The sequence below is a fragment of the Heteronotia binoei genome, chromosome 5 (genome assembly GCF_032191835.1).
Source record: "Heteronotia binoei isolate CCM8104 ecotype False Entrance Well chromosome 5, APGP_CSIRO_Hbin_v1, whole genome shotgun sequence".
Classification (NCBI taxonomy): Eukaryota; Metazoa; Chordata; class Lepidosauria; order Squamata; family Gekkonidae; genus Heteronotia; species Heteronotia binoei.
Window position 1 is genome coordinate 112,487,145 of NC_083227.1, and position 14,645 is coordinate 112,501,789.

Below are 14,645 nucleotides of genomic sequence, written 5' to 3' on the forward strand. Positions count from 1 at the left end.
ACTAATAAAAAGCAACCCAAAAAAACAACTGAAACAGATAGTAGAAACCTGAGAAGTTCAGGAACCAAGGAACCACATCAATGAAAGCCACAAAACACATGAAACTGAAAGCAGATTTCCAGATTCTTGGGTGGAGCTTTTTCAGATTACCAACTACCTGCATTGAAGCTGAGACCTTCTGCATGCCAAGGAGATGCTCTACCACTCAACCACATCCCCTCCAGCGGATCTCTTTTGAGCAAAATTCACACCACTGACGCCATCAGTGAAAAAGCCCTTGCTCTTTTTTATTGCTAGAGATTGAAGAAATACTGAAAATTCAAATAGAAAAGAACATTTCAGCAGCAAGAACGAATAATAGTCAAATATTACAATACTACAGAAGACATTCATGGTTTTGTATGAACAAGAGTCACAATACTAAAGGGGGGCAGGGCAGACAAGAAAGACCTAATACCATCCCCTCGCTTTATGCAGATGCTACTTTTTGCTCATGCTACTCAGATCAAAGGTTTGCTCAATTTGTTAATTTTACTATTCTATCATTGTACCATTTTACATTCTAAACCACTGCCTACCAGATAATTTTACTTCACCGTCATTGGTTCTTAAATCTGTACCATGTTGCATTCTGGGCCACTGCCTACCAGCTATGTATGGCTCTGCTCAGCTATGTATGGCTTTGCTCACTGTGCTGGATTCCTCGTCTGATGAAGTGTGCTTAAGAGCACACGAAAGCTTACGTTATAAATAAAAATTGGTTGGTCTTAAAGGTGCAACTTGACTCCTGCTTTGTTCAACTGCTTCAGACCAACACAGCTGCCCACATGGATCTATCTTTACGCAGAGAAAGAAAGGAAAATTCAGATAGGGCTACAGAAACAAGAAGTCATCTTGTTGATTCCAGCCCCTTCATCTTCTCAGATAAAAGTGAACTATAAACACACTCACTTGAGAAAAGGAGGGTACATGTCCAGCAAGACTAGCAGTAGTCTAAGCTACATCTCCATGACTCCCTTCAATGAAAGGAAGAAAGGACAGAGAACTTAGATTGTATTCTATGCCTGCCCAAGCAGAAGGCATGCCTCTCTGCAGTTACAAGTATGAACTCCTCCCCCAATTGTCTCTGAAGTCAGCAACTGTCTGTGTTCTGAGTGCTACGGAAACTTAAACAACAACTGTGATGGAATACAGTAACCGCAGATTTCTAATCTTCAATTCCTACCTCAGAGACCAAAATATATGCTAATAGACCTACATAATCTAACCAGATTTCTTGTCTTTATTCTTGTGCCTTCCCCCACATCCTTGATAATAACTAGCACTTATTCAAACCATCTAGGTTTTCTTTGATTTTTAAGAAGCTTGAACAATTTTATTCTTGACTTTAAATGAACTACTATGACACCATCTGAAAAACTGCTGTTCTATGGCAACACTCGTTCCATGTCTTTCAAGTACAAGAGCTCTATTCAACTCACACAAAGATAGAACATCATGAAGGATATAATATGCTCAATTATGCACATGACCACATGAAAGAATGCAGTCTAAACATTCAAGTTACATCTCTATGCATATGTTATATAATAGAGGGTAGCAAAAATCCTGCACTTAATCAACTTAGAATTTGTCACCTCCTACAAATTCAAAATACTTTCTAGTTCTATGCAGAACTGGCAATTCAAGTTTTCTGAATATTTTACCCTTGCCTGCCCCAAATGCTTGTGACTAACATGAAGTAATGAAAAGACACAATGAAAGAGAACTATAATGAAAAGAAAAAGTCAAACCAACTGAAAGGTGGTGGTTGTTTTTTTAATATACGGTACTTGGGTTGGAGAACAGCAGACTTTTCAATTTAGGTACAGAAGCGTAAGTTAATGTAAACATTATCTTAGGATGGTACAAGTTAGGCAATTCTAAATGTTGAATTAGAAACACTCTGTTAGCACTTCCTATAATTAACATTACCAGTTTTACATACTTTTGTTATGACCAGTTAAGGAGTTAGACCTCTCCAACTGTTTATGCATTATTTGGGCTGAGTTAAAAGGTGGCCACTCTGTAACTGACTGTTCTATTGCTCATTTGTAAGTTAATGTTTAGCCAACACTGCTGTCAGATTTATGATAATGAAAAGTAGTCCATCCCCATTCCCAAAGGCAGTTACTGCTTAACCTCCCTGATGCACATTGGTATCAAAGCCAACCTCTGAAGTATCAGCAAAGCAGCTTGCACAACAATCCTGTGAGGCAATATTATTTGCATCTACAGGAAAGTCAGCTGCCAAACAATAATTTCAGCTTGGATCTACCTGATCTTGTTCCCATAAAATGCACTAATTTTCATACCTTCTTTTGGCAAAAATAATTATCACTGCCATCTAGAGATATGAAGGCCCAGAGAAAACCAGGAAAATTCCAACTTCTCAGACATATATAAAGGTATATAAAACACAGCAGTTTACAGCTTTCCAGTCATTGGGTATTTTACAATTTTGCTAGTAGGAAACTTAGACATTTACACGTTTAAATTCCATAAATATGCCACATAGTACAATTTTACATGCCAAGTTATAAATATCGCATTTTATATTGTTTACTCAGTTAAAGGGTTTCTTTTTTCACAGGAAAGTATGGCATATGTTTTATTTATTTTTCAAAATTTCCATACACAATCCAAAATTTTTCTGGAAATTTCATAGTGTCATCACCACTGTCATTTTACTGAACCAGAATTACCACTAATTCATAGCGGATCTGGTAATTCAATACTCATAACAAGGCTTAGTATTCCTACTTGCAGACAATACCCAAAACATAAATCCAAAGTGATTATGAAAACATGGAGATAGTCGTAGAAGCTCTTCCAAGGACCAATCTAACCTCTCACATACATATTACAAAAAAATCAAACATTAACAACCCTGCTGGATCTGACCAAGAACCCATAAAGTGTAGCATCCAGTTTCCAACTGAAGTCAGCCCACTCAAACCAGAAGTTCAAACCTAGTGCATTGAGCAGTCACTGGTTGCTGCTAGCCCACCAACAACTAATATTCAGATGTATACTTTCTCTGAAATAATCAATATAACTACATAAATTTATCATTTTGGCTGAACTGAATTTACTGTCATTTAATTTCACCAAGCAACCTTTAGTTCTAGTGTTATGGAAAGAAAAGGAAAAAATTCTAATAATGTTCTTCACAACATAGTTTTCTGTCATGATTCACCCCACCAATCATTTTTAAAAGGCTAAGTATTTTCCTTGATATGAAAGATTCTCCAGCTTTTTGGTAATTTTGGTTGCTCTTTTCTGCACTTTCCCCAGTTCTGTAAGGCACCACATAAGATAGGGCAAGCATATCATACTACAAGTGTACCTGTACCATAATGGTGTTCAACAACTGGCCATTTTATCTTCAGTCATTTTCTTAATTCCTAGTGTACAAACTGTCTTTTTTACCATCTCCATAAACTGAGTTGATGTATTTATTAAACTATCCACTAATACCACAAACTCTTTCCCATTTAATCACCACCAGTTCAGACATAAATAATTTAAGATTTCTGTCCCAAAAAGTTACACTGAACTGCATTTGCCATACTGCTGTCTATTAATTCAGGCTAGAGCGAAGCTCTCTGCGGTTTGCTTAGGTTTTCACCACCTCAAATAATTTGGTAATAGCTGAAAACCTGCCTAATTGCTCATCTCTTGACACCAATCATTTAAGATTAATAACAGATCTCTGAAGGATAGCACTGCTCACTTCCACCAAGTGTAAAAACTGCCAGGTTTACTCATGATACTCCTGGTGATTTCCCTCCCCAAAAGCTTTTTGTAAACCCAAGTATTCACCACCAGCTAGAGAACTACTATTTATCAGGGCTGTCAAACATGTGGCCAGCAGGATGGATCCGGCCCTATCAGGGCTTTTATGTGGTCCAACTGGCTGTCATTTGTTTCCTTCTCCCTCTCTCATTTTCTTCTGCATCACAGCTTGCTTTCACAGCTCTCTCAATTGCACAGGAGCTACAGAGCAAAGCCTGTCTTCCCTCCACTGGCTGAGGCTCCTCTCTTGAGGGAAAGAGCAAGAGCTTACTTTGCCAGGCTCTCTCAATCACACAGCACAATTACTGAGCCAAGCCTCTCTTCCTTCCATTGGCTGAAGTTCCTCCCCCTCCTTGCCCCTGGGGAGGAAGAGGGAGGGAAAGAGCTTGTTTGGCCCAGTTCTCTCAATTGCATGGGATGGATACAAAGCACCTTTAAGGCCAATGAAGGTATAAGTATGAGATATGAGTTCAAGGAAGGTATGAGTATGAGGTATGAGTTTTTTTGCCTTGCTACATAAAGAGAGAGAGAGTATTGATGGGCTCATTATGCCAGAGCTCTCCTGGAAGTAACTGGGTTCCCCTCCTCTTTTTTACTATATCCATGCCCTCATGATCCAGTCTTTCTCTGCAGGAAAGCAAAGTGAACAATTTAATTAGAAATAACAACAAGCCAGACAAGTTAATTTGGCTGAGGGTGTGTATCCAGACCAAGTTCATTAAACACATTTCATTTGTAGATAGGGGGTTTTGAACCTAGGTTTCCCAGATTTTAGGCTAATACCGACCACTATACACTGCTGTTTCTCTATTCTTGCACTGCCACTTAGGAGTTGTAATTTCTCTGGGGAAGACTACAGTTTTGTGGATAAACACATAGCCCTCAGTTTGTACCATGGTGCCTTCACATGTTCTTCACCAGCACACAAAGCAACTTATGTACAAAAGCTCATGATGCCCAGCTATGTTTTCCTCTGGGTCCTAGGCTCAAAGCATTGACCATGAGATTTCTGTAATGAATGTCAATAAATCAAAAGTAAGTTTGCAACTTACAGATACACACTTGAACAGCATACTCAAGATTTCTACAGCACAGACATTGGTCCAGTTTTTGATGCAATAACTCAGAGCAAGAGGTATCAGAGACTGTTAAATAAACAAAATATTGCAAGAGTGCTAATGTTTTATTTTAAGTTATAAAAGAACCTTTAATTGTGTTTGTCGGTGTCCTTTATAAAGTTTATATCTCTGCTACCTGGCATTATGTTTTATGACACGCATAGCCTGGCCCGACAAGGTTTCATTTATGTCAGATTCGGCCTTCATAACAAATGAGTTTGACACCCCTGATTTACATGCTTAAGATTGGCGAGAGGACTTCTCTTTGTAGAAGTCATGCTGATTTTTACTCTGCAAGGTTTATTCTTCAACATGTCTAATAATGCTTTCCACCAAAGGTACCCCAGAGTGATACTAGGTCAATATCATTCACTAATAGGTCATGACATGTAGTGATATACCTAATCGGTACATTTTTAATTATGGGAGAACATGGCCAAACAAACAACTAGCATGGCTCATGATTATACAATCAATAACACTAAATAAAGATTTCTTGAGTATATGACAATCAGATCCAAATACTTCTTAACTTTTAATTTGTCAGCCTTAGAACATCTTATTTCACCCTCTGCCTGACTTGCATCTGTGTGAATTCTTCTGACACCCTCCCTAAAGATACCAAGGAGATCTCCACTACTGACCCACAGCCCCTCCCCAGTCTTCAGTCTGCTTTTAAAAGAAATTAACAGAAATTATGCTACCAATACACCCAGAGAGTACCAGAATTAAATTTTATCATTCATGTATTAAGTGTAGTCAAAACTAACATACAGAAACCATATCCATTTACCCTCAGCTATTCCAATAATCCTATCACAATTTGATACTCCAACAGTTCCCAGCTAAAGTAACTACTTACATAACCTGGATTCAGGTGAGTAGTCATTTTGGTCTCAAGCAACATAACAAAGTTTGGCTCCAGAGGCACCCTTAATACCAACAAAGTTTAATTCAGGGTAAAAGCTTTTGTGTGCATGCACACTTCTTGAGATACCTGAAAATACCTGAAGATCTGAAGTGTGCATGCACATGAAAGCTCATAACCAGAATTAAACTTTGTTGGTCTTAAAGCTACCAATGGACTCAAACTTTGTTCTATTTACATAATCATTTGCCTCCTAACCTATAAATCTGGAAAATAAATGGTCCAATCAGAAGTCAAGTCTTGTGGACAGCAAATTTATGTTAAAGTGAAGCCCTGAACTGAAGTGATCCCAGCAACTGTAACAGGAGCTCAGAGAGTGTTTTAAATACACCAGAGCCTCCCTACTCATGTGACTATTAGGAGGCCATAGGTGCAAGTGAGACACAAATGTCTCCTCAAACACATTGCTGTTTCAACTATCAAGCACAACAGTTTGTCATATATATTCACATTAATAAAGACACAAGCAATCTAAAGACCCACTCCTACACTAAGAGTACACTAAGAATAAGACCAGGGTATTTAGAGTTTTTAAAAATGCATCCATCATTTTTCAGACTGATGCCCCAGGCTTTACCACACTGTACTATATAAATCAATGGTAGAAAAATTGGATAAAAGACAGAAGTGAAATGTCCTATGGCACAAATGCACTGCCAAACTCCTAACAGGTGGCAAGTCACCACTGCTGCTGCGGTCGTTCAAATTTTAGTTATATTTCAGTAATAAGAGATTTCCACAAGCCAGGTTCTCAACATAGGCCACAATGTTTTGCAGCTGATCATGGTGGCTCAGGCCACTGGTTATGTGAAATGCATACAGTCAAGCCAGTGAGGTGTTCATTATGCCAGAGCAATCCTAAATGCATAGTCAGTCTAGAGATTAACACAATGTTTCTCAAATTTCTGAAAGTTGAAGCGCTATGTTTGCTATGAGAAGGCCTCAGATTCAGTGGGAGCTCACAGGAGCACAGCTCCTGAACCTTTCTGAGAGTCCCTCCTCCTCCTCCTGAGAGTTCCACCTCCTTGTCCATTGAATAGCTGCATAACAATCCCTGGATAAGCTCCACTGTTTTTCTACAAAACAACCCCTGGCTATGAGACACAATAATCTACTCCTCTTACAGAGTTCACCTATGAAGGTACATAGAAGTTGCTTACAACATAACTTCCTACTGTGAAGAACAAGCATGAGTGAAAGCGTAGACTACAATAAGGAAAAGCAAAAGGAAGACCTAGTTTTAAAATAAATGTTTTAAAAGTCAAACTGCAACACGCATAAGTACTCACATTCTATAAATACAATACAGATGGAAATAACCTGGCTTCTTAAAACAGAAGCCTGCTGAAAAACAAAGCAGGGTTTAATGTTACCTTTTGTTTATAAAACTTGTTAGATCCTTTCATAAATAAGGCAAACATTAAACAATTCTGCTGAGAAATGTGTACATATCTTCAGTTATGTTATGTAAATGGTACAAGCTATAATGGTGTTAGAATTTCTTCTATGGAATCTTCTACATTGCCTTCATTAAAATTGCCTTCATAAGCAAGTTTTCTTAAAGAGTGTCTTCAATCCCACACAGCCCTTGTATCTGGGCATAGTGGTTACAGCTAGCATACAGGGCTTTCTTTACTGTAAATAAAATGAAAAACACCTGAATGACTGTGTCCAATTTTTGCTGGAGTTATTTCCCCAGAACTTCCTCCGATCCATAAGATGCACTTAAGACCAATCCCCGCAGTGCACAAACTGGTACCTTGCCCATCCACATGGCTGACAAGAACAATTGTAGAATCAATGCAGCAGTATAAGAAAAAAGGTATCTGACTTTTCCTTCAACAATACCCACACTCCCAATTGTACACTGCAACCCAAAACCATGAAAGCATGTCCTGCTTCTAAATATACTGAGTATTTTTATTAATTGCACTGAATGCCTGTATTGGACTAAGCATTTTGAATGCCTTGCTCATTCTGCTTGAGCAGAACAGCCAGCAGTTCCTGGTTTCATGACAGCATTACCTACAACAAGAATGGTTCACTTTACAAGTCAATAGAACCTCTGGTGAACAATTGATTCTTTTAAACAAACTTGCATTTAACCTATTCAGTGTCAATTATTCCTGCAGGCCTAACACTCCAGGACACAACAGTAAAGCAACCCCGACATATAAACATGCATTTACATGGAAGCAATGCCTCCTACCTAGCCATTATAAAGTTTCTAACACTTTTAGTGGTACAAATGCAAACTAAATATACTAATGGAGAAACAGTTAGCACTGTACCTTACAGGGCAGCTGCAAGGATCACTAAAACAGCCAACCAAGTTGTTTTAAACAGTCTAAAGAGCTATATAAACTCACACTATTACTAAAGCAGCCAATTACTGATCCAGGGCACTGTGGATGCAGGGCCTTGAAATGGGCATAAGCCCCCCCCCACACAGAGAGAGAAATCACAAAAAGTGTCAAAGGAGTGTATCCTTCTGAGACTTCACATATTAATATAAAAAGAAAACTACTAATAAAGAAAATATCTGAAAACACCTGGCTTAGGCCTTAGGCGTCTCGTTCCTCCAACAAAAGCAAAACGAATACACGGACCTCATTCCTCAACATGGCAGGCAACTGCAGAGAGTTTTGTAAGGAGGAGCCTGCAACACTCCCCAAATGGGAAAAGGCAGCAGCAGAAGCGCAATATTTTTCCACACTACAGATGTCCCAATTTCCCAGTCGCAAACACAATAGGGATGCGCCGAGACCACCCAGGTCCTTCAAAGACACCGACCCTTTCCATGCATCTCAGGCGCAAAACACACCGCAAGCGCTCCAAGCCAACGCTGCACCTGCTGAGGACTTCCTTTAAAAAACAAAAGCCCAAAAACCCACCCGTCCACCAGCACTTCAGCCATTCTCCAAGCTCCCCACTCCCTCCTTACCATCAACACGCCCTAGGGAAAGAGCGGGACAGCGGCCCAGGCCCACCGCGAGATGCCCCCACACCGCGAGCTCTGTAAACAGGGAAGGAGAGGGGGGAAGGGGAAAGGAAGCTGGTGCTGGAGATGCAGAGAGTCCCCAAGCTGTCCGGGGTCCGGCTCCGCCCCAAGCGCCAGGGAGGCCTTTCCAGTAGCACAGATCCCCGGCCTGCTTGGGCCCGACGGCGGGCCCCGGTCGCCGCCGCCACTACCACGCCAGAAAGCGCCTCTGATGCGAGGGTTTGCCTACTGCGGCGCGCGGCCCCTATGAAGTCCGGCCCGCGAGGAGGCCGCTCCCTCCGGGGCCTCGCCGCCGGCACAGTGACCGACAGATCAAGCGACCGAGCAAGCGCGACACGTACCTGGGGGAGGGGCGGCGCACAGCAGCCTAGCAACCACCGGCACGAGAGCGCCGCAACCAATCACGAAGCCTTCCCCAGCCGAGGCACCGCGCCGCTCAGCTCAGCAGCGTCTGCCTGCTTGGCTCACGACAGCCCGACCCTACCCGTTAGGCTCCGCCTCAAGCGCACCAGCTTCCCCTACCCGAACTCAGGACACGCCCTCCCTAAAGCCACGCCCCTACCCTCGGCGTGCAAAAATCATCGGCGCTCGCTGCCTTGGCCACACCCACCGGGCTCTGCATTTCAAGGACCGCACATCAAAGGCTCGAGTCCACGCCCATCATCACACTTTTTATTGGGCGAATGGAAGAGAGTTCCGATTGCTTGCTCCTCCATTGGTCAGTCCTAAAAATTCTTGTGGGTGGGATAAGGTTCAGGCAGCGTGCCTTGTCCCATCTGCAAACCCCGCCCAGTCCTTTTCATAATTGGGACAAAGACTGGGGAAGGGATCAGAGTATGATTCTCCATCTCCAAAGCCTAATTTCCAGTTCAGTCATTTTGGAAGTCCTCGTCCTTAATGCTAAATTTGCAGTTATTTCCTGCTCAGTGGAGAGCACGTTCTGTACATGCTCAGAGATAATAGAAGTTAGGAATAAGGGAACTTTAAAAGTAATGAACACTGGGATGCTAAAGTATGTAAACCATACATAAAGTATGTATGGTTATGTTATTGTTGCTTCAGTCTGATGATGCATATAGAGTGTCTGTTTCTTTAGATTTATAAGGTGCCAGAGTATAGCCGAAAGGCAATTTTGCTAAAGCCAAGCAAATCTGTCATAGGTTTAACAACTCCACCTTGGGAAATTCCAGGAGATTTGGGGGCAGTGCTTCAGAAAGGCAGAGTTTGGTGATGGGAGGGAGCTCAGCAGATATATGGTACCACAGAGTTCACCCTCTGAAGCTCCAGGAGAACTGATTTTAGTAGTCTGGAGAGCAGTTGTAATTCCAGAAATATGCCAGGCTGGTGGTTGGAAACCCTAAGTCTGGGCCTCGTTAGTTTCTAGATGGGGTGTCTCCTGCTAACTCCTGTGTATACTGCCTCGGTTTCAATGATGAAAGAAAAGCAGGGTAAAAATGCAATAAATAATCCAATGTATCCCGAAGGCTTGGATGGAGTATGTAGCAACAAGATCTCTCCAATCATCACCAAAATGTATAACCTGTTTAACATGAAAGGCTAACTCAATGGGTAGGCCTTGCATTACTTCTACTAAATGTTCAGCTTAGACACTGGCAAATGTGCCATAATTGGAGGCAATGACTGTTTGGAACTGACATACAGAAATCTTTTAAGATAGTTTTTGTAGTATTTCTTTATGGGGCACATGGAGGAGCCAGTGTCTAAGATCTGTTGGATCGGAACCATTTCAGCTTTTATAGATTATAATATATTTATTTAAATAGTCATACTCCACTTGATCTCCACCCAGGAACTGAAAGCAGTTTACCTATAAAATATACCAAAAACCCACAAATGTAAACAGACATATGCAAGCAGGTACTCTTTACCAGACGATGGGATATAAAGTCATCCTGAGCTGCGGCTGATTCTGGCAGCACACCCTGCACAGAGCCACAGGCCAAGAACTCTTTGGCTCTTGCCCTTTCGCTTATACCTTTGGACAAGCCCAGGGTTAAATTACCTTCAGAATTGGAAGGCCAGATGCTCAGCCACATGTTTTGTTCAGCTTGCTCAGATCCTCCCAATTTCCTTCCCTCTTCAAGTACTAAAACTTGCACATTGAAGGGGCCTGTTGAACCAGTGCAAATGTTACCATGACTATTCAGCCACCGTTTTGTTGACATCAGTCTTTATCTCTCTTGCACCCATAACCAACCCACTTTTTCTGCCAAACTCAGAATCTGGCAAACTGCCAACCTAAGAGAAGGCAGGAGGAGAGTCTTACAAGCCCTATCTAGGTCTTTGTGCTGAACCATTATAACAACCATATATATTTTTGAGGGGTTCACAAAGAAGATGAAAAGTAGGTCTAGAGTTTTCTAACACTTTATAATGCAATACTACAAATATATATAATCTTTAAGCCAGATACCCCTCAAGGACTAACAGGTACAAAACACAGTATCTCCTGGGCATATGCTATACATCTAGAAATTGGGAGATCTGGTTAGACTAGAATGCCCCACTAAATGCAATAGTACTTACTTTTGAGTACAGATACATAGGCCAAGGCTACACATGAAGAGGAATTGCAGCTGTAATCAGCAGTGATACTGTAATCAGCCGTTAATGACATTTGTTTATATCAAGTGGTTCCCCTGTGTATGTGCTGTTTAACTATTTTATTGTATCTGTTTAACTGTTTCACTCTTACCTGAAGAAGTGTACTTGAACATGAAAGATTATACCTTAAATTAAATTTTGTTCCAACTTTGTTCTGCTGCTTTAGACCAACACAGCTACCTACCTGAATCTAACTATTTTATGCAGGGCTTTTTTTTTGTAGCAGGAACTTCTTTGCATATTAGGCTACATCCCCTGATATAGCCAATTCTCCAAGAGCTTAAGTAGGCTCTATAAGAAGAGCCCTGTAAGCTCTTGGAGGATTGGCTACATCAGGGGCATGTGGCCTAATATGCAAAGGAGTTCCTGCTACAAAAAAGCCCTGATTTTATGTACAAGAAGCCTCTATAAACGGTTCATTTTAAAGAGTATAGTCTCTCTGTAGTCAGTACTTATTCTCACTATTTTCTGCAAAAAATTTGCACTTTTCAATCATGGGTATTCTTCTGCCCATTATCAATGTGATAGCATAGTTACGTTATGCTATACCATTGGTGGAGAGTAAGCAGATTTGACTGAGTTTTTCATTGTGTATTTTTATCTTGTTGATGGGCAGTTGTAATGGTTTTGTGTCCTTCCATCTCTTGCTGCTTTGTTAGCTTCCTTGAGACTGAGACAAATAAGGTGGTATATAAATATTTTATACAAATGCTTCGAGTTACCTCTTCCAGTTTTCCCCACACCCACCCTTACCTTCTGCCCACCATCTTCCTGCTACATACTTCCTTATATTGGGAAACTCTTCCTGTTGCTGTGACCTTTCAGGTTTTACCACAGAGCAATAAAGAAACAGATGTGGGTTTTTAAAATGAAGGTTGGGGTGATTTTAGATGTATTAGCTAAGGATACCGCACTGTGCTGATGTACAGAACCTTTGTGAGCTGGGGTAGTGATATATTAGAGGTTTATAAAGTTCATTTCAGAAAGGATGAAGAAGTACCTGATTGCAGGAAAAGCTTGTGAAGAATGTGAACAATATAAAATAGTATTGTTAAGCTTAGCTCACTGTTTATATACATTCTCTGAGGTTGCTGACTGACCAGAAAAAGAGAATTCTGTTGTGCTCCTGGACCTGTAACAGCACCTTAACAATGTAGGGGTTAGGATGTGAAGGTTGGCTGCCATTCTTCACAGCTAAACCATTTTCATTTGTTTTCCTGGAGTATGATTTGCTATACATCACATGATGTATGTCCCTGAAAATGATAGCTAAGCTGATTGAAGGCTAAGACACCCATGTCTGAGAAGCAGTTGGCTTGCAACTGTGTCCAGATATAAATTAGCACCCTGATGAGGAGAACAGTGCAAATTGACCCTTATCTGGCTATGAAGAACACAGAGAAAGCTGCACCCGCTGCCTGTATCACAAAGATCCCTTTAGTGCAGCCTTGAGTAGGGATATGTGGCAGAGAGAGAGAGAGTGTACAGGTATGCTCTGTGTACTTTCCTTTGAAGTCTTTAAGCATGTTGCTGAGATTCTGGCTGATAGCCGTTTAGCCTCTGGGCATGTATGATGCTTTCATGCTAGCTATTTTCAAGTAGTAGAAAAGAGCAAGAGTCCAGTAGCACCTTAAGGGCTAACAAACTTTGTGGTAGGGTATGAGCTTTCATGAGTTATTGCTCACTTCTTCAGATAGGACTAGTCTCTTACTCTTTTCTACTTCTATAGACAGACTAACATGGCTACCCATCTTGATCTAATTTCAGATAGCTTCTAGAATGTGACAAGGAGTGATTCAGGTTCAGGTCAACTGGGAAGATCTTTCTTTAATTTCACAAACCTGGAAGGGAGTTTAAGTAAGGCAACTGTGAGGGATCTGAAAATAAATTATGACAAGTTTTCTTTGTGAATGTGTGCTAGTGAGAAGCCTACTACTATTGGGTGAACTGCTCTGATGTCATAGCTGGACTAAGCAGGAAAAGGGGTCTGGAGTTATAAGAGGCAGTAGTGAACCAAGAAAGGAAGGGAGTACAGGTAGCAGACAGAGCCTGAGGCAGAATGAGGAAAATCATCAAAAGGAGATGGTTAATAAGGGTGCGAGGAAGACATGGAATGGCAAATCTGAGGAAGGCGTGGAATGGGTAGGTGAATTAACCAGCAGAGGAGGGAGGGAGGAAGGTTGCATAGCGATTGCATCCTATCTAGAAGCCTTGGATAATTTAAAGGTATAGGTACTATCTCTGGGATATGACCTAGTAGCTTTGATCAAGGGCAGTTCACACACCCCAAACTGTGTTCCTAGTGCCACTGGACTGTTTAATTGTTAGTGCTTGTGTTTTGAGAACAGAGATTTTAGTTTGCTTGTAAAGTTGCCAGCTCCTAGGTGCTTTTATATTTAACTGTAAGGCAGCAAGGCGGGATGGAGCTGCTTGTACCTCCCCACCACATTCCTCCTCTATTACCTCAATCCTATCCTTGCTTGCCTGCTGTATGGCAAAAAGTGGAGCTTTGACAGCTGAACCAAGCAAGAGAGAGACAAAGGTGGCAGTGAAAGTGGTTAAGAGTCATAGTGATCCTGTCCTTCTGCTGCCTCCAGATATAAGGACTTGGCAATTCTCAGGTTGGTCTTGTGCCCAACTGAACACAACAGTCTTATTTCCCCACCAGTTCCCATATCTTTGCACACTGGCTTAGGAAGGGATGGGAAGTTTTTAAAGTGCCCTGGATGGCCATGAAGTGTTGCCACTAGGATGGTGGTAAGCAGATGGGAGAGAAAACAATCAAGGGAATCTCTGAGTGCAGAAGCTCAGGAGGATGTCAATATTGGGGGAAGCTTAATGGATCTGGGTGCTGAACAAGAGTCCCTGCAGCCATAGATGTGGGTAGAAGGTCATGATGCTCATGAGCTGCAGTGCTGGCATTTGTGTGCAATCTAGAGTATGTTTATCTCAGTGAGTACGCCAAGAGGATCTCAAGCACATTCTTGAAATGTCCCATAGTCAATGCTATCATTGTCCTACTGAACATGCAGGCGCAGGCTGGGCTCTTGCTGCCTGCAGCCCACAGCCTAAAGAATGCTGTGTGCTTCATTCTGCCCTTTCCCAGTGCTGACTCCAGGCTTCTCCCAGTATTGTA

General features: G+C 41.5%; 1 protein-coding gene across 1 annotated transcript in view; it reads right to left on the reverse strand.

Annotated features, from left to right (window-relative positions):
• Positions 1-9,370, reverse strand: part of DAG1 (dystroglycan 1) — a 102,600-nt gene extending 93,230 nt beyond the window's left edge. Inside the window, exon 1 of the mRNA XM_060240102.1 lies at positions 9,226-9,370. The gene's annotated coding sequence lies outside the window, so the exon portion shown is untranslated. The remainder of the gene's footprint in view (positions 1-9,225) is intronic.
• Between the last annotated feature and the right edge of the window lie 5,275 nt (positions 9,371-14,645).